We start from the raw sequence: 18,860 nt of genomic DNA, 5'->3' as shown, positions 1-18,860 counted from the left end.
CCGTTGTGATTATTGAGTGACGCACACCGGGTAACGAACCCCCCCCCGCTGTTGTTCGCCTCTGGCACTGGGTGCCGGCAACAGCTTTTGGAGTCCCAACGTGGGGTGACGAGGATGCAATTTAGCCTTGCCCAGATCCCTTCTGGAAGTCGAGGATTGCAGCGACAACCGACGCCCAGCACACACCGGTGAGTTCATTGGGGGCCTCAGAGGAGAAGGAGTTTGATCAACCCCGGAGGGAACGATGGTGCAAGACACTCACATAGTGGAGAAGCAGCTGTGGGAGACGGTGAGGAACCTGTTCCTTGGATATAGGGGAGGAGCAGCTGCGGGCAATGTTGGGGAACCGGTCCCATGGATAAGGTAGGAACCTTTTGAAATCCGGATTATATGCTCTGTTGGAACCTGGGGATGCCCACAGTTACCCTGTAGGTATCGGACAGGAACAGAGCACGGGAGGTACGGTACGATGCACGCCCCTAGAGTGTATTTTAGTAAATTGGAAGATATTTGGATCAGATCCAATGACTACGGGTAAATTAAAGCGATTTTGTACAGTTGACTGTCCTCAGTACCAATTAGAGGACCAAGAACAGTGGCCTCCCAGAGGATCACTAAATCATAATACAATCCTCCAGTTTCTCCTGTTCTGTCAGCGAACGGGGAAGTAGAATAAGCATTCGTATGCTTACTTGTTTATAACCTTATAGTCTCATACTGATATTTTACAATGCTGTAATTTAACCCCGATTGGCCCTGTAGCAATTAATGTCAGTCCCCGGATCCCCACCCCAAATGTAATGGCAGATCCGGTTTCTCCTTCGGCCCCTACACCCACACAGAGCGAGGCTCTAAGTAAGATTCTTAGTGAAGCTCATAGTGGGGTTCAGGCTCCATCTGCTGGATTATACTCGTTACTTACCAAGACTAAAATCGCCCCTAATGCAATAGAAAGGACAAGCTCTTACCATGCAGGTCTATACTCATGCATCTTTTAATCCTATGGACCTGGCCGCTTTCAAAGCACAGGCTGGAGAATTTTCTATCAACCCAAGCAAGTTGGTATCGGTCTTTGAGGGATGTCTTAGCAGCTACAAGCCAGGCTGGGATGATTGTAATGTCCTTCAGCAAACATTATTGACTGAGGTTAAACAAGAACAGGTCATAGCTAAAGCAAGGAAAAAAGCGAAAAGGCGATATGACCAAGACCGTAACAATGTCCCGATCCCAGATAATCAAGTTCCTATAAAAAATCCTAGGTGGGACCCAAATGACAATCAGGCTATGACCCACCACACCTTCTATAAGGAGCTGCTACTGTATAGACTCCGTCATGCAGCTGTCAGACAGAATAATTAAACTAAACCATAGAAGGTAGTGCAGGATCCAAAGGAAAGCCCTGGAGCTTTTTTGCAGCACATTCGAAACACGATCCAACAGTATACCAATGCAGATCCTAATAATCCACAAACTGAGGCAATTATTAAAGGAGTATTTACAAGCAGGGCAGCCCCCGACATTAAGAGAAAGCTACAGAAAAAGGAGGATTTGATAAGTATGACCATGGCACAGATTTTAGAAGCAGCAAATCAAGTGCATAGTTTAAAAGAAGAAAAAAAAAAAAAGCAAGTAAAATTAATGGTAGCGGCAGTGCAGGCAGGCACGAAGAAAAGTAAACAAAAAAAAGGGGGCCGTGGCCACGGACGTCCAGGCCCGCGAAAAAGACGACTGGGGCGCAATCAGTGTGCCCTGTGTCGGCAAGAGGGACACTAAAAAAATAATTGCCCAAACAAAAAGAAAAGGGGAAGTACCTCTATGATGGCGATAAAAAAACAAAAATAAGGGTGTCAGGGGAAACAGATCATCCTACCCCCGGAACCCCGAGTAAAAATGCGGGTGGGAAATGAAGAAATAGATTTTTTAGTCTCCTGAATTTTGTGGGACTCCAAGGATATCGGGTAGCACGAAGTAAGGCTCAGATTGCTCTCCCGCAGGTACAGTACCTCGGGTTCTACATACAGCAGGGGGAACGCCAGCTTTCAAATAAAAAAATAAAAGCCATATGCCAAGTTCCTATCCCGAGTAATCACAAGCGGCTCAGAGCATTTCTGGGGATGGCAGGCTTCTGTAGAATATAAATCCCAGAGTTTGAACTATAGGCTAGACCCCTGTACGACTGTGTAAAAGGAGCAGACCATGACCCCTTTCATTGGACCCCAGAGGCTGACAGGGCATTTAAAATCCTAAAAAACAAGCTAATGGAAGCCCCGGCTCTAGGTCTGCCAGATCTCTCCAAGCCATTTCAGTTGTATGTACATGAACGAAAGGAGGTGGCCCTGGAAGTACTCACACAGCTGCTAGGAGCATGAAAACGTCCGGTGGCATATTTTTCGAAATAACTGGACCAAGTAGCCAAGGGCTGGCCAGCGTGCCTGCGGGCAGTGGCAGCCACCGCCCTGACCCTGGCAGAAGCAGAGAAACTGACACTAGGGGGAACAATACAGGTTTTTACACCACACATGGTACGCGCTTTACTGGATGTTAAGGGCGGCCTCTGGCTCACACAAGCGCGTATGGCAAGATACCAAGCAAAGCTCTTAGAGAACCCTGAGGTCACGCTGCAGCCTTGTCCATCCCTTAACCCTGCCACCCTCTTACCAAAAACTGAGAAACAGAAACATGACTGTTTAAAAATCATAGATGCCCAATATTCTAGCCGCCCGGACTTGAAGGATGTGCCCCTCCCAAATGCAGATTATGAGTGGTACACTGATAGTAGCAGCATGGTAATAAATGAGCAAAAAACGGCGGGTTATGCTATTGTAACCCTCAGTGACACCGTGGAAGCTGAAAGTTTGCCCGCTGGGACCTCTGCCCAGTTGGCTGAGCTAGTGGCCCTGACCCGTGCACTCGAACTGTCCAAAAAAAAACCAGGTCAATATTTTCACTGATTCCAAATATGCTTTTGGGGTGCTGCATGCTCCTGCTGGCCTGTGGAAGCAGAGGGGAATGCTGACAGCCCAAGGCTCCCCAGTCAAGTATGGGCCCCAAATCCTCCGGCTTCTAGAGGCAGTGCAACTCCCTTTGGAAGTGGCAGTGGGACACTATAAGGCCCATCAGAGGGAGGATCAAGATGTGACCAGGGGTAATGCCAGGGCAGATAAAGAGGCAAAGCATGCTGCCACCCTGCTGTTCCCTCAGACTAAAAACACCTATATGCATGCCCTTATCCCATCAGTGGGGAAGCTCCCGACCCCTCAGTATTCTGGGGAGGAGAAACAGCTAGCTGACAAACTTGGTCTCCAGGAAAAGGAGGGATGGCTTCATTCCCCAGAAGGGAAAGTCCTCTTACCAAAGGGCCTAATTCTGCCAGTATTACAAAAATTACATCAAACCACTCATGCTGGCAGGGAGGCACTTATCCAAGTAATAAAAAAGTACTTCATAACCTCCAGACTCGGAGCCCTAGCTGCCCAAGTACAAACAAAATGCCTAGTCTGTCAAAAGAATAACCCCCAATCAGGACACCCAGTACCACCAGCGGCCCTGGAACCCACTCCAGGCCCCGGACGGGTGTGGCAAATAGACTTTGCTAAGTTTCCCCGGACCCAAAAGTTCAAGTATCTCCTTGTCATAGTAAATGGATTCAGCAGATGGTCAGAAACCTTTCCATGTCTCAATTGCACTGCCAGGACAGTGGCTCTCAAGTTTGTTAAAAAGATTATTCCTCCCTTTGGACTTCCCCAGTGAATAAAATCTGACAATAAAACACACTTCACGTCAAAAATCGTCCAAAGCATCTCAGACACCGTACAGATTCCCTGAAAACTCCATACACCCTGGAGACCTCAAGCCAGTGGGGTAGTGAAGTGGATCAATCAGACCCTTAAGCAACATCTCTCGAAAGTATGCCAGGAGGCCTCCCTACTGTGGCCTGATGCCCTGCCCCTAGTTCTGCTCCGCAGCCGTGCTCTCCCAAAGGGTAAATTAAAGCTCAGTCCCTTTAAAATTATGTTTAAAAAAACACGGCCTATAAATAGTACACCGCTTATGTCAAAAAAAAAAGTAAAAATTAAAAAACAAGTTTCTCTCTCAGTATATGTGTTCCCTGTCTGCTGTTCTTTGTCTCTTCACAGGTATGCTAAGGATTCCCAGCCTCTACCCTTGGACTCACCCATCCACTCCCTGCAGCCTGGTGATTCAGTGCTTGTACGTACCTGGAAAGACGAGCCCCTCCAGAAAGAGTGGAAGGGTCCTGCTGGTCTCCCACACGGCAGCAAATGCCGAGGGACACAAGAATTAGATTCATTATACCCAGCTGAAAGACGTGTCAACCCCCCCCCCCTCCCGCCCCCCGGCTGAAAGGTAGACCGTGCATTCAGCCCCCTCCAGTGAAGATCTTAGACTAAAATTACTATTTAAACAGCAGCCCACCAAAAAAGCAAAAAAATAAATAAATAAGTATATTTTATTCCCCCTCTTAGCCATGTGCCTAACCGGTACTGCTGTTTCAAGCATTGTACCCGTAGATACCTGGCTGGCACTGGCCCAGAGTGCAGTGAACGCAACGTCGTTCTCAGAGAACCTTATTCTCAGAGACTAAGGCAGCAGCTCTGGCCTTTTCTTTCGTTAGTATCCCTGGGCTTGTGGTGCATAATTACCACGCAGTAGAGCACCTTGCCTGCACAGTGGCAAAGGCCATTAATTTAACCTCAGCCGTCCTGGCCCAACTCTCACATGAGTTAGGGGAAGTACGTCAGGGTATGCTACAGAACAGGCTGGCTGTAGACTATTTACTTCTACGCCATGGTCACCTATGCCAGGAGTTTGCAAGCATGTGTTGCTTTAATATAACAGATGCAGAGCCGTCCGTAAAAGCTGATTTCCAACGCCTAAAGCAGCTAGCAAAGAGCATTCATCAGCAAACCAGAGAAAATTAGCTAAGCTCTCTATTTTCTAGTTGAAGCCTTTCCCCGTAGCTAAATAAGTTATTTAGCCTATTATTTAAGGTTTTTTTCCTGTATGAATCATGTTATATTTACTATGTTATATATAGTCCTGGTAAAAATGCTTATTTTGCATAGTTTTAAAAATCTTAATTTTATGCATAGCCCGCTAGTAAGTAAATAAAAATAAAAAAACTCAAGCAATAAAAATAAATAGTCTCAAAAAAAAAAGATCCCGGCCTGGGGGAGCCCTAGCAGAGGGGTTCATTCCCCGATACTTACTCATGACCGTTGCAGCAAGGGGTCCTTGTGGGGTGGGAGGAGGTGCCACCCCGCTCTGGCTGGCTGGCTTTGGAGAGATACAAGGGTGAAGAGCGCGGTGAGGAGTTGGTGCCCTGGGAAAGAGGTGGAACAAGAGTAGGGGCTAAGGGCCGAACAGGGGTGGAGCATCTACGGGGAAAAATAAGTCAGTGCCCGTGGAGGGGAAGGCCGGGGGCTCTGTTCCACGAGGGCTGAGCATGTCAGAGCAAAACTCCTGAGCAGCGTCATTGTGGCCTCCCCCTGAGTGTCCCTGATTCCTCAGGGTACACTGCATTTCCCCGGCTCCTTCCCTTGCTAGGTGTAATTTCAGAAAATCACTCTCCTGTCCCTAACTCCCACAGCCGCTGTGTATGAGCCACTGCCAGGCCTCTCTAGATGGGCTAACATCTGGATCCTGCCCAAGCTGGTTCTATCCCACGTGGCCAATTGCAAGTGACCAAAAAAAAAAAATCACAAGTCAGAGCCCCCCTGAAAAACGATTGTTTTTAAAGTCTCGTTGGTTTTAAGCCAACAAGTTTGGGTTCTGTTCTCCAGCTCCTGGTGTTGGAGCCTTTTGGGGTGGGGTCACCTTTTCAAGCTTTTCTCCCCATCCAGGAGAGCAAGATCATGAAAAACTTCTGCCAAGAATGGCCAACCCCGCCAAAACCTTCTACCAGCACCGGAAAACAGTTAGTCCCAAATTGGGGAAGAAACAAAACAAAAAACCCCACATCATCCAAACCATTTTTGGTTTTTGAATTTTCCAACAAAAAATTGATTTTTTCCTGTTAAAATGACACTTTCCACAAAAAATTGTCTTTAATCGAACACCCAATTTTCCCTAGCACAAAATGTTGATGGAAACATTTCAGTGTATTAGTTAAAGTTGCTGTGAAATCCCCACCTCCCCATACCTCCCTACCAGCACCAGCCCCAGCACCTATGGGGCGTGCAGCTGTGCAGCCTGCCTGGCTGTAGGGCCCCTTCCCTGCCTCCCAAACAGCAGCTGGAGCCAGGGAGCCATCGGGGATCCCCACAGGGACTGGCTTCACCTGCTGCTGCTCAGCTCAGCCCCACAGGGTCAGCATCAGCCTCTCCCCATCCCTTTCCTGGGCAGAGAAGCGGCAGTACCTGGAGCTCCGCTGCCCTGAAGATGCCCCACGGGCTGCGGTGCCTTGGCGCAGGGAGAAGCTGCTGGATGCGGCTGGGCTGGGGGTGAGCGCTGGGCTCGGGAACCTCTGGGACAGCCGGGCGGTCGGTTTGCGGGGCTGGTCCTGCTCCTGTGAACACAGCGCGCTTCTCTCCAAGGGGAGCTTGAACAGGGCCTCCAGCCCCAGCAGGAGCAAGCGTCTGCAACAGCCCCGGGGACCCAGCACAGAGACACCCCCGACCCCAGTGAGCTCCCCTGGGGCAGCAGCAGCCTGGCCTGAGGGGAGAGAGGGAGAGAGACACAGCAGGGGAGAGTAATGGGATAGTTCTGGTTTTGCACCGTGCAGCGAGGGAGAGCTCAGCTGAGCACCCAGGGCAGGCAGGGTGTTAGGGCAAGGGGCTGACAAAGGAGGAACTAGAGAATGCCTGAATCCTGTACAATCCTCTAATAAAGCTCAAAACTTGACCGCCTCAGGAAGCAAAGCATGGCTCGGAAAACTCTCCTCCCATTGCAAAGCCATTCCGGAGTTGTTAAATGAATCTCTAACCGGCTCTGTTGATCGTCTGGTGGAACTGCCCATGCCCCGTTTACACCACCAGCTTACTGCGCTTTCGTAGAGTCAGGTGACGGGGGGCTGGCCTTAGCTTTTGGTGAAGTTGCCGCCGATCTCGCCCGTTCCTTTTGCGCCTCTGCCATGCCGTGGGTCGGGGTGTTTCTGGGGCTCTTCCTTCCAGCCCGCCCCTCTGGGTTTTTGGATGGCACTTCAGGGAAGAGATTCCATCTCCCGTCTGGACCGTTCAGTGGGGCTGGAGTCCGAAGCAGAAAAGGGGAGGGGGAGGTGTGTTGTCTGGGGGTTAGAGAAGGTAGAGCTGGGGCGGGCGGGGGGGGGCATGGCGGGGGGGCAGCTGCAGGGCCCATGTGTTCCCAACACCTCCGCATGCCCCTTTCTTCAGGCCCTGTCCCGCCCAGGGGCGCTGGAACCATTTGTACAGTGAGGGGGCAGAGAGCCACTGAGCCAAACTGTAAACCCTGGATAAGATGGAAACCGCTTCAAGCCGGGGGGGGGGGGGCGGCCCCGCTAGGTCCAGCACTGGTGGTCCTGCCCATGTTGATTTTACAGAAAATATTTGGGGCTTTTTTGTCCAGTTTTTTTATTTTTATTTATTGATTTGCAAATCCCCAGCTGCTGGCTGAGCAGGCGAGACTGAGAGGCGCAGAGAATAGGGACGGAGGGAAGAGCGCGTGGAAAGAACACACAGAGGAGGGGGGAGGGATTATTTTGTAAACTTTCTTTGAATGCAGTTTAGCAGCTGGAGACAGAGAGGATTGGCCAGCGCCTTGCATCCAGCCAGCCCCACTTGATCACAAGCAGAGAATCCCCTGGCAAGCCCCAGGTTAGGGAACTGGGGCTGCAGGGTGGGGCAGGGTTGAAGCGTGTGTCTTCTCGAGCAGGGGGAGTCGACCTTGGGTTTTAAGGTCTTGGGGCTGGGGGGAGCATGTCCTCACTGCAGAGTTAACTGGAGTTATGGACCCTGGGGGTTATAATCTGCTTGCAGAGATGTGCTGTGTAAATGCATGAGATGAAATCAGATCTGGTGCCGGCGTGAGAGGTGTACATGGCGTGATGGGGGGTGTGTGTGTGAGTATGAGAAGCAGCCCTTGTTAATTGCACGCTGCCCACTCATGGCAGGGAAACCCCAGCACTCACCTCTAGATCTTTCTGTGATCTACCTACAGGAAGGAGCAGGTGGATGTGACACCCCTTCATTCCCTGTCTCAGGATCTTCCCAGGCCTTCCTCACCTCTGACTCCGCTCTCCCGGTTGATTGTTAGGGCTGAGCTCTGGCTCTTTGTCCGGACAAGCCCCAGCAGAAAATGCACAAGCCCCATGCCTGTAGAACGAATTGTAAGAAGCTTGGGGTCACATTCTTTTAGATCAAAACCCCCTTTGTTCTGCCACAGCAAATATCTCAAACTTTTTGGTAGCAAGTTGTTCGTTTAAAATCTTTTTGTTTAAGAAGAGTCCTACCTCTCTTCGAGCCAGCATTGTTGATGTTCCTGGAGATGTTTTGCTCAGTCATGGAATGTCGGGGGTTTAAAAAACGCCATGGTTTGCTACGAAAAAGCTCTAAAAGTCTTGAGCAGGTTTTGCAAAATAATGCCCAGAGTTCGGCTCCTAAATCCAGGTGTAAATGGGCAGCGCCCTGCAAATCTGCAGAGATCCGCTTCGTAGCCGTGGATCGTGTGCAGAAACAAATGTTGTACTCGCACAGGGCTCTATAAACGTGGCCTGATGCACAAGAGTGTGAGACCCTCTCGCTCTCACTGCAGCTGCTGAAGGCCTGGCACTTCAGTGTCCTTACAGGACCAAGAATGGACGGAAGGACATGAGAATAATTGCATTGCACACTTCCCGTTGTGCTGCCCTGCAGCAGAATTGCATGAAGTGCAATGGGTGGGGAGTGAAGGGTTGTCAAGGGGAGAGGTACCTTCAGGAACAAGACCACCTGAAGGGGGAACCGGCACCTATAACTGAGCTCCTCCTGGTTAGCAGAGCTCTGTGGTTCGTTTTCCGCTGTAGTGCTAAGATTCTTTCCTAGTGTTACATGGGGAAGATCTCAGCTGAGCATTTCCTGGTTTTCTAACAGCTGAGTTTGGGGCAGTGGCACCCCGGAAGGGCCTGGGGAGCAGAACTGCCTGTTGGTCAGCAAAAACAGGGTGGATTTGATGTTAAATCAAATTGATTTAAATCACTAGTCAGGACGACTCGATTTAATCATGGATTTCTACATAAAAGTGTATTCTTGTTGGTTGTTATAACCTTAATACATGTTCTTCACAACTCAGAGATAGATGTAGGTTTCATTTTTAGAAGGTACACACTATACATTTTTAAAGGGTGATTTATTCTGAAAACTTTTCAGATGAGTTTTACAGCTATCTCAGAAAATGAATGATTGTTTGGTTATTTCATTTACCCAAGGTTATTGAAGCAGATAGTTCCCCTCCCAATGACTTCATAAATATCTCCAATTCAACAGGTTAATCGTTAATATTTGGAGGATTTTCTTGCCAGGCTGTATATCACCTCTCCATATTTATTTATTTATTTCTTTGAAAACATTTTTGCTGTTAACAACCATGTTACCTCTGGAGACACAAATCCACAGTTTGAGAACTGCAAAACTAAACATCTCTGATGGTATCTTCTAGACTGAGCACTGAATCCCATTGGGTAGATAGAAAGATTAACCTACACAATCTATACAGAAGCCTGTGGAACCCCATAAGATTGGGTCCTTCATCCATGAAGTATTGGAACTCATTTACAAAACTTTTCTTAAACATTACATGAATATATTGTCTCATACTATAGAATTAGAATTTATCATCCCTATTCCATGATGAGAGATCTTGGAGCTAGAATGTATCTTAATTAAAACTATCTTTAGATAGCTTTTTGAGGGGCAAAAACCATTTTATCAAAAAAATCCAATTTTTTTGATTTTTTTTTTAAATCATTGATTTTTATCCACCCTGTTTGCAAGTGAATAGCAAAGGTGGTCCCAGCAGGGAGCCAGAGCGTCCAAATTCTTCGCTGGTGGGAGAGCCTGTCTGTGAGCATCTGTAAAGCATCTCACTTCAACAGTGACTGGTTGAACGATTTATTGTAAGGGACGCCCTTTCTCAGACCCTTTCCCTTTATTGTCTCCCAACCCCTCACGTCAGTCCCTGACCCAGGATTGCCAAGCCAAACTCAAATACAACTTGTTTGAAATCTCACAGCTCGCCAAGATTACCTAATTGTCCAGGTGGCTGAGCCCGTTTTCCACAGGGTCAGTCTGAGTTCAAGTCAATGCCGCAGGGCATTTCAGGCTGCTGTCCTGTCTGGTCCAGCCCAGGGGACAATATCTGATGCTTCAAGGAAAAGCAAGAACCCGCTGTAACATACATGGCTAGTTTTACCATGCTGTAAATGCAGGTGGGGAATTAATTACTGACCTCGGTGGCGTTCAGACTATGTCCTGAAGCATGGGATTGGGCCAGAGGGACAGCTAGCGCTGGACACAGTGTGTAGGGTCTCGGAGTGGGAAGTTCCTTGGAGAATTCCACTGGGTGGGAGACTCAGCTGTGAAGGGAGGGGGCGGGCAGGAGCATCTCATAAACCCAAGATTGGAATAACTGAAGTATAGTTCCTTTTACATGGAGCCTCAGCTCTCTGGAAACTCTGCAAACACTTTAACCACATGTTCAACTCCATCTGTAGGAGTAGCCTTGGATCGCAGTGGGAGGGCTCAGGTGCGTAAGTGTTTGCAGGGTGGGCGCTCAGGGCAGTCCCTGACACCAGGGCAAAGCGGATGTGACGTGCCACTGTCTGGATTTGGGAGCCTGCCTGCACACCAAATTCACTAGGTGGTGGGTGCATGACTGCAAGGTGCTGGGCTGGGGAAAATCAGCCCCGAGTGGTTATTTTGAGTAGAAAACCAGAGCCACTTCTGGGGTCTTTCAGCTTCTAATGCCCTTTCTCTTCTGCAGCTGGATGTAAGCCTATGATAAAATCCTTCTCAATGCCAAGTCAGTGCCATAAATCACTGGACTGGGTGCAGGAATCAGTAGGCGACGTTCTCTGGCCTGGGTTATGCCAGGGCTCAGACTAAATTATTCTTCCCAAAACTTTTAAAAGCTGAGCCCCCTCCTCAAGGCAAAGAAACCAATCGTGCCCCTCACCCATCAGCAATGTGTTAGTGACCCCAGCCCCCATTTTCCTGTATACATCTTCAAACCCCACCCTTCCCACCATGGCTAGCCCTTCCCCATGCTTCAGGAGACGCTGGAGGAGATGATCCTAACCGTCCCCTCTAACCTTAAGAACCTGAGGGACCCCATCTTGGAGCATCTTAAAAATCCCAGTTCCCAGAGTCTGGAACAGGGGCTGCTTTGCCGGGCTCACCTTTCTCCCTCCGTCAGGTTGGCCGATGGGGATAATGAGCCTGGAGATCTCATTCCCGCTGCTCTGAGTGCTGCCCATGTGCACTCGACCCAACTCAGCTCTTACTGTACCCCAGGAACGTCTTCATCTTCTGGGATCCTCATGGCAGCAGTGGGATGATTTAACAGAGTCCCTTAGTCATGGGGCCTTTCTCTCTCTTTTGTTTCAGAGCCAGCGTCCTGGAATCGTCTCATGGTGCGTGGAGTGGTGGGGGTGGTGGGGGTGCTGGTCTCACTATACCTATGTGGGTTTTGGAAAGGTAGAGGGAAAGTGTTTGCCTATTCGCAACTTGTCCTCAGGAAGCTGCTGACTCATCCCTCCCAGTAGCCTGGAAGTCCGCAGGATTCCCAGGAATCTGAGCTCCCCGCAGTGTGTGACAGGGACGGGGACCAGGCCCAGGGAACCAGAAACAGGAATCGAGACCCAGCCCTGGAGAATGGGGAAGGAGACCTGTTTGCGATTTCGTATCCAGTCTGCTGAATTGTTCACGTCCAGACCCTCCCCCTAGTTCTTAAAAAGTAGAAGCATTTCATTTAGACACTTTCCAAACAAACCATTTTGATTTTTCAGTTTGAAACTATTTTTTATTTAAAAATGTCCTTCACTTTTATTTTAAAAATTCAAAAAGTTATAACCCTTGAAATGTTCCTGGGTCTTTTTCTTTTTTTTAAAGCTTTTTGGTTCATCAAAAATTTGGAAAAATGTTAGTTTTGTTCAACCTGAAACCGTTTTTTTTCCATCTCTTTTTTGGAATTGCCAGTGACCAAAAAATTCTGTTGCCCAGCTCGAGGGGCGGGTGAGGATTTTGGCGGTTATATGGTGGGTCTCTAAGTCCCCTTGTTGCTCAAAGTTTTCTTACTGCAACAAATTAATTTGGGATGAGGGCAGGATGGGCAAAAGCTTCCTAAAAGTGGTGGTGGGGGGCTGCTGGCACAAAAACTGTGGCCCACCCCCTGTGCCACCCTTTCTCCTCGAGGTCCTGCCCCCTCAAACTGCCCTTTTCCTTGAGGCCCTCCCTCACACCGCCTTTCTCCCTGAGCTCCCACTTCATGCCGCCCCTTGCCCCCAAAACACTGCCCTCCCCACTCCCTTCTCTCCCCCATCATCCAGTCGCTCACACTTATGGCCAGTAAAAAGTGGTAGGCCCTGGTCTCCCCTGTTCTGGCACCCCTGGATGAGAGTGGGAGAGGATGAAGAACTCCTTTCAAATATAACTCCCCCCCACCCTCAGAAAAGCACAATTTGCCAGCAACAGCAAAACATGCACCTAACCAACACGGGCCAGTCGAGCTGAGTTGTGTGTGACATTCCCGTCTTGGGGCGGTTTATGTCCTGGAGAATGTGAACCCTGCAGGCCTGGGTGTTTCTCTGTGTAATGTGACCTCAGTGCTCCTGATGAGAGCCATTGTTTGTAAATGTTTCAGTAGCAGACATATTTATCATTCATGTACAGACAGACATTTATTCACAATTAGAACTGGTCAAAAATAGGGAGGGTGGAGAGGGTCATGAAAATTGAAGAAGAAACCACTCCCCCCCCATATTCTTCCAAACTTATTTGGAAATGTTTTTAATGATCAAATTTTTGTTTCATTTTGGTGGGAAAAACTCCACATTCTCTCTCAAGTGGGCAGAGAAATCCAAAATGTTTTTTTTAAAGAGGTAACTTTTTTCAAATGATCAATGTAATCCAAAGTGGCATTTTTAGTTCAAAGGTTGCATTGTCAGTGTAAAACCTTTTTGAACCAGCTCTGTTACTGTATAAAAAGATGAGTTTATTTTTCATGATGCATTGTTTGGGCCAGGTTCCAAGTGGCATTTCAGTTTTTGCACAGCTCTTCTCTTCTTGCATCTGCACCTCTCATAACCTGTGGCCTTAATCTTGGGCCTGGAAACACTTACGTTCATGTTTAACTTTAATTACTGCTGTGAATAATTCCATTTCAATGGGACAACTCTGAGGTCGGGTTTACGCTACAGCCCTATATCGGTGTAAGTATGTCGTTTATTTAATTTTCTTTCTTTTATATGTGAAAGTTCTTGAGAGGTTAAAGCAGGTAAAATACATGAACAGGTTCGGACAGTCCGAGTTTGTCAGTGCAAAGTGACAGCAGAGATGTGGTATCTGCTAGTTTTCCATAAGTCTCTCAGGGTTACCCAGGATAACTTTGGGGATCTCAGTCTTGCATCGGGAATGTTCCCTGAAAGTGTCCAAACAGTTTAGAGCTACAGAACCATTTCCTGGATCCATTCTTATAGCTGTCTTCCCCGGAAAGCAGTCTGGCAAGAGTTCCTGTCAGCTCATTGCTAAGTTATCTGTCAAAACAGTAGAGTTTTCACGTGCCTAAGTAGCCCCTGGAATCAGGGTGAAATTATCCTCCCTGCCACCACCAAAATTGGAAATCGTGCCCCGGAGTGCACGGTACCCTACCGTGCTTCCCCCATAGGAACTGCATGAACAGGCAACTCTGCAAGTTCTCTGCATGCCTCTGCAAGTGACCCCCATGCCTCTCCATTGCCTTGGCCACATGTATCCTGTCCCCATGCCGGCGGTAAAACCAGAAAAAGAGGGAAAGAGCTCACCACTGCGACCACCTGAGGGAGCTGTTGGGTTGAGATCAGCTGGTCAAAGCAGGCAGTAGGGACAGAATCTGAGACTTGAAGCTCCTTGAGTGACCTCTGCCCTTTCTAGACCTGCCCTTCAATCAGACACAGTGATTGTAAAGTTGAATGTGATAGTAACTAGACCCATTTGAAACCCTTCACCACACAAGACAAAGCCCGTAGGATTCATCATGAACTATTTATTTCTCCTCCCCTGGCTCCCTGCAGCCACCAGCCACCTTGGAGCTTTCTCTATCTCTCCCAGGCTGGGCTCACTTGATTGCAGGAGATCAGCGGAGGGTCCAGCTTTGCTCTTTCGCTTCCATTCTTCACGTCTTTGGGTGGCTGCATTGGCAACTGAGCAGCCTAATGGAAACACTGAGTCCTCTGTCTCGGCAGGCAGGCCCAGCCGCCAAAGCCAAAGACTCCCTGAGAACAGGGGGATGTTCGCCTGAACTCTCAGGAGTGGAGGCTGGGCCCATAGGGTAGGGTTACCATATTTGAACTTTCAAAAAAGAGGACACTCTGAGGGTGGGGGGGGAGTGGTAGCCCTGCCACCTATCTACTCCCTCCCACTTCCTGCCCCCTGACTGCCCCCCACAGAACCGCCAACCCATCCAACCCCCCCTGCTCCTTGTCCCCTGATCGCCCCCTCCCAGGACCCTGCCCTCTATCTAAGCCTTCCTTCTCCCTGTCTCCAACTGCCCCCTCCTTAGACCCCTCCACCCTAACTGCCCCCCTAGAACTCCAGCCCCTACCTGTCCCCTGAGTGCCCTTCCCCCTATCCGCACTCCCACCCCCTGACAGACCCCTGGCTCTCCCACACCCATCCAACCACTCCCTGTCCCCTTACTGCCCCCGCAGAACCCCCAACCCATCCAATCCCCCTGCTCCCTGACCCTGACTCCCCCCCGAACCTCTGCCCCGTCCAACCCCTCCCGCTCCCTGTCCCTTGACTCCCCCGACACCCTTTTCATATGCCCACCCCCTGACAGGCTCCCCCCAGAACCCCTCATCCATCCAACCCCTCCTGCTCCCTGTCTCCTGACTGTCCCTTGGGACCCCATGCCCCTTCTCCAGCCCCCCCGGCCCCCGTACCCTGCTGCTCAGAGCAGTGTGTCTGGGGTGCGGAGCCAGACACAGTGCCGTGCTCCCCCACAGAGCGCGCAGCTCCCCCTCCGCCCCCAGAGTGCTGCATTGGGAGGGAAATCCCGGCCCTTTGGAGAGTTTTACCAATTCCTCCCTGAGGGCAATTTAAAACACAAAAAGCCGGACATGTCCGGGAAACTCCGGACGCATGGTAACCCGACCACAGGGACTTCAGGATCTGCAGCTGCTGCCACCTGTATGGTGAATCCTCGGACTCGTCACCAAACAGCTCTTCCCCATTCTGCAACCTGGCCCCATGGTCTGACCGTGCAGGAGAACAGAAACCCTTTGGGACAGCAGGAGAGTCTCCTCAATGCCGCACTCTTCGCATGGCTTCCCGCGGTCATCGTGAAACACGACTACCCTGCCCCCAGGAGTCTCTCAAGGAGCTGCCGGCACAGTCACTGGGCACCCACTCGTAATGGTCTCGGGCAGTGGCATTGCAGAGAGAGCTGAGCAGACCATCCTTCTGTGACTTCCTGAATTGCTGCCAGGACGGATTCTCCTCTGCGCTAGGGAGAGTCCCCGAGGACAAGCAGCTGTGGTGGGGGAGGGGGCAAGACAAACACTCCCCATGAGCCCTTGACTAGCAGGTAAGCAGGACTCTGGGAGCCAAGGCATCGGTGTGTCTTGCTGGGAGAGCAGAGCTGGAGAGCAGAAAAGGGCATTGGAGGAATTGTAGAAAAGTCATTGTCATGGCCGGGTCATGGGCAGCCAGACCTAGTGGTCAGAGGCAGAGTCCACACTCACAAGACAGGAGTCGAGAGTCAGCTGGGTCAGGACACTGGAAGAGCAGAAGCAAAAGACCAAATTGTGTTCAGAACCTCAAGTCAGGTGAGTCACCCTGAGTCCAGATACCAGGAAATCAAGCCTGGGGAGTGGGAGCAGGAACAGCCAACACACGGTCCAGAGCCGGGGAGGTTCTCGGCTGTTCAGACAGCTTCTTGTTCCTGCTGCTGGTTTAAGGAGGTCCCGGGGGCCGATTAGCTGCTCTGGGACTCTGCCAATAGGAGCTTCAAACTGGGTCTGGACTTCGTCAGTCCTAGGTAAGCAGTTTTTCGTAGGCTTCCAGGTGGCGTGCTGGAGGGTGGCTGCTCCCAGGAACCCTGCAGACCCGGGTTAATGACCCAGGGGTCAGGACAGTGAGTGATCTCTCCCTGCTCAAACCTCCTGCACGAAACAGTCTCCAGGGTCCCGGGCGCATCCTCTGAGAAGAAAAAAACACAGTCATGAGGACAAATAGGCTATGGAACAGGAGCCCCCTCTTTGTTGCAACAGCCCCAAGTGCCCAGAAGAGTGGACGGTTCTTACCTCCAGGAGATGCCTGGGATCTTCCATCTAAGCCTCAATGGGACCCCTGTTGCTTGGTCTGACAGGAGGAGATCATCTGTCCCCACTGCTCCCTGCGCTGGGCTGGCTGCAGCACACATCTGTGTAAGAGGCTGGGCCAGAGAGATGTTACAATCAGGGTCCAGGCACCCCAGAAGGATAACAGAGGGTCTGAAACCAGAAGACGAAGCAATCAAATCAGCGGATTCGACAGAGAAGTTTTCTACCCTACAGGGACATCAAAGAAGGTCTGTTAGGAAAGCTGAGATGTTAGTCTGGAAACTGCTAAGGCAAAGAGTGTGACTTGTTAAGATTCAGTTTTAGTCACTACAAAGTGTGTTGTGTTTTGTTTCTCTCTTTGAAATTTGTCTCTTTCTCTTGCTTAGTATCACTTAAATCTCTTCTTTGTTACTATACTTCCCAAACCACCTCAGTGTTGTGTGTTCGAGTGAAGTGTGATTCTCCAGCCTACCCAACAGGCTGAGCTGTGCCCTGTCTCTCTGAAGGTAGCGAATAATTTCTGAGCGGTGCTGGGCCCAGAGTCCAAGGGCAGTTCACCAGACATCTTGTGGGAAGCACAAGAAACCAAAGGAGCAGGAGAGATTCCGGCCCCACTGACCCATGGGAAATTCCCACAGAAGAGCCTACCCAGGGCTCTAAACACGGCCACTTTGGGTGTGTACCAGAGTTCACTCACTGCTAGATGCTGGCCAGGCCTTGTGTCATTGCTTTCTCGCTGGGCTAGCAACCCCGCTCATACTCACTCTTGCAGTTTGTTGGCTGGGAACTCAGCCCTCCAACCAGGTGACTGTCCTTTACTCCACTCCTTCCTGGGTCGTGCTCTTTGCAAACAAAGTCCCAAAATGTCTTGAACAGAAACAAGGCCTTCCACCCTCGTGGGGAGTTCTTCCTCAGCCTGATTTCGGTTCGGCCTGCCCTTCTTGGGTTTCTATGGTCTTCTATGTCCCCTTCCTTAGGGACAGTGAGAGAAGCCAGTCCTACCCTGGACTCCAGGGTTTGGCCCAAGGCCATCTCCTGAACAGCTCGCTCTGCTTCTGGACTTTTGCTGCTGTTTTCCCTTGTTTCCCCTCAGGTGGGGCTCACTTGGTCATCAATTTGGCCTAGCCCCAGGCTAGGCAGCCATAGGCCAAGCCACCCTGTTAGATACCCTCCTCCTTTAAATCCGGTCCAGCCCGGCTGACAGGTTTGCTGAGGGGATGGTGAAACCCCATTGCTGATCAGAAGGAGGTCAGAGTCTGTTCCCTACGAGCTGAAGGTCCGTTTGTCCTGCTGCGGCAAGTGGAGCTGGAGAGCGGAGATGTTAGGTGAAAGAGACTGCATGATGGAGTTGGAGACTGAGGGACGGGAGCCTCCTCCCAGAAACGCTCCCAGGAGAACAGGTTTGAGGAGGAGTTCTCTGGGGAGCCTCCTGCTTGGAAAAAAAAAGGGTGGCACACTGATGAAGATGTCTCTGTCCCAGGGATGGGGGAAGCTCCCACCCAGGCTATGGAGCAGGGATCCCATTTCTCCCCCAAGAAACCCATTTTGCCCAAAGAAGTCAATGGCTCTTACCTCCAAGAGGGAGTGGGCTCTTCCCTCTAGGCCTCTTTGAGAACTACTACTGCTTGCACCCATCTGGGAGGCTGTCACACACCCCAGGACCTAGAAGACACGGGGGGAGGAGGCTCCTCTTCATGTCAGACTCTGAGAGCCCAGAGAAGGGCCAAAGGAAGAATAAAGGGCAGGAGATGAAGCTAGCCAGGAGCCTCTGTCCCATCCTCACCTCCTCAAAGGTGGAGCTTCCTGAGCTTCAGTTGGGCAGACAGTCTGTAGCCCTGACGCAAAGGTCCTTCTGCGCCATATGGGGCAGGAAGATCTCTGCCTGGGAGCATGGGAAATGGGATGGGGGTGAGATCAAGGAAAGAGGGGAGGGATATGGGTGTGAGGGAAAGAGCTCCTGCCCCAGATGAAGGTATCTGGGGGGCCGTGGGAAGGACACAGCTCCACAGAGAGGGGAGAGAGTTCCTGTGAGTGCCAGGGGCCTCCATTTCTGCTTCCACTAGTCCCCCATTTATAGTGAGACACAGCAGTACCTGCAGCAGGGAGCGGGACTTGCTGAACAGGGAGGGGAACCTTGAAGAGCATCAGATGAGCCACAGCCCTTGCAGCGCCTCGGGCATCTGGTGCAAGTGCCGAATCATGTGAAGCTGGCCCATGACCTTGGCTGTGACATCCTCATGCTGCAGGGGAACGAGAACATGTCAGAGACTGAGACACTCCCCAGGAATCAGGGAGGATGAAGGGCACCTGGAACCAGCACCATCATTTCCACGCAGCAGCTGCTCATGTCTGAGTGGTAGATTCACCCTCCTGACCCCCAGGATGGAGGCTT

The 18,860-nt window shown here is 50.5% G+C and overlaps 1 protein-coding gene across 5 annotated transcripts in view; it reads left to right on the top strand.

Annotated features, from left to right (window-relative positions):
• LOC140898275 (butyrophilin-like protein 2) overlaps positions 1–18,860 on the top strand; it is a 1,102,357-nt gene that overhangs the window by 687,968 nt on the left and 395,529 nt on the right. The gene's annotated exons all lie outside the window — the stretch shown is intronic.

This window comes from Lepidochelys kempii, chromosome 14 (genome assembly GCF_965140265.1).
Source record: "Lepidochelys kempii isolate rLepKem1 chromosome 14, rLepKem1.hap2, whole genome shotgun sequence".
NCBI lineage: Eukaryota > Metazoa > Chordata > Testudines > Cheloniidae > Lepidochelys > Lepidochelys kempii.
This window is presented reverse-complemented; position numbering and strand designations above follow the sequence as displayed.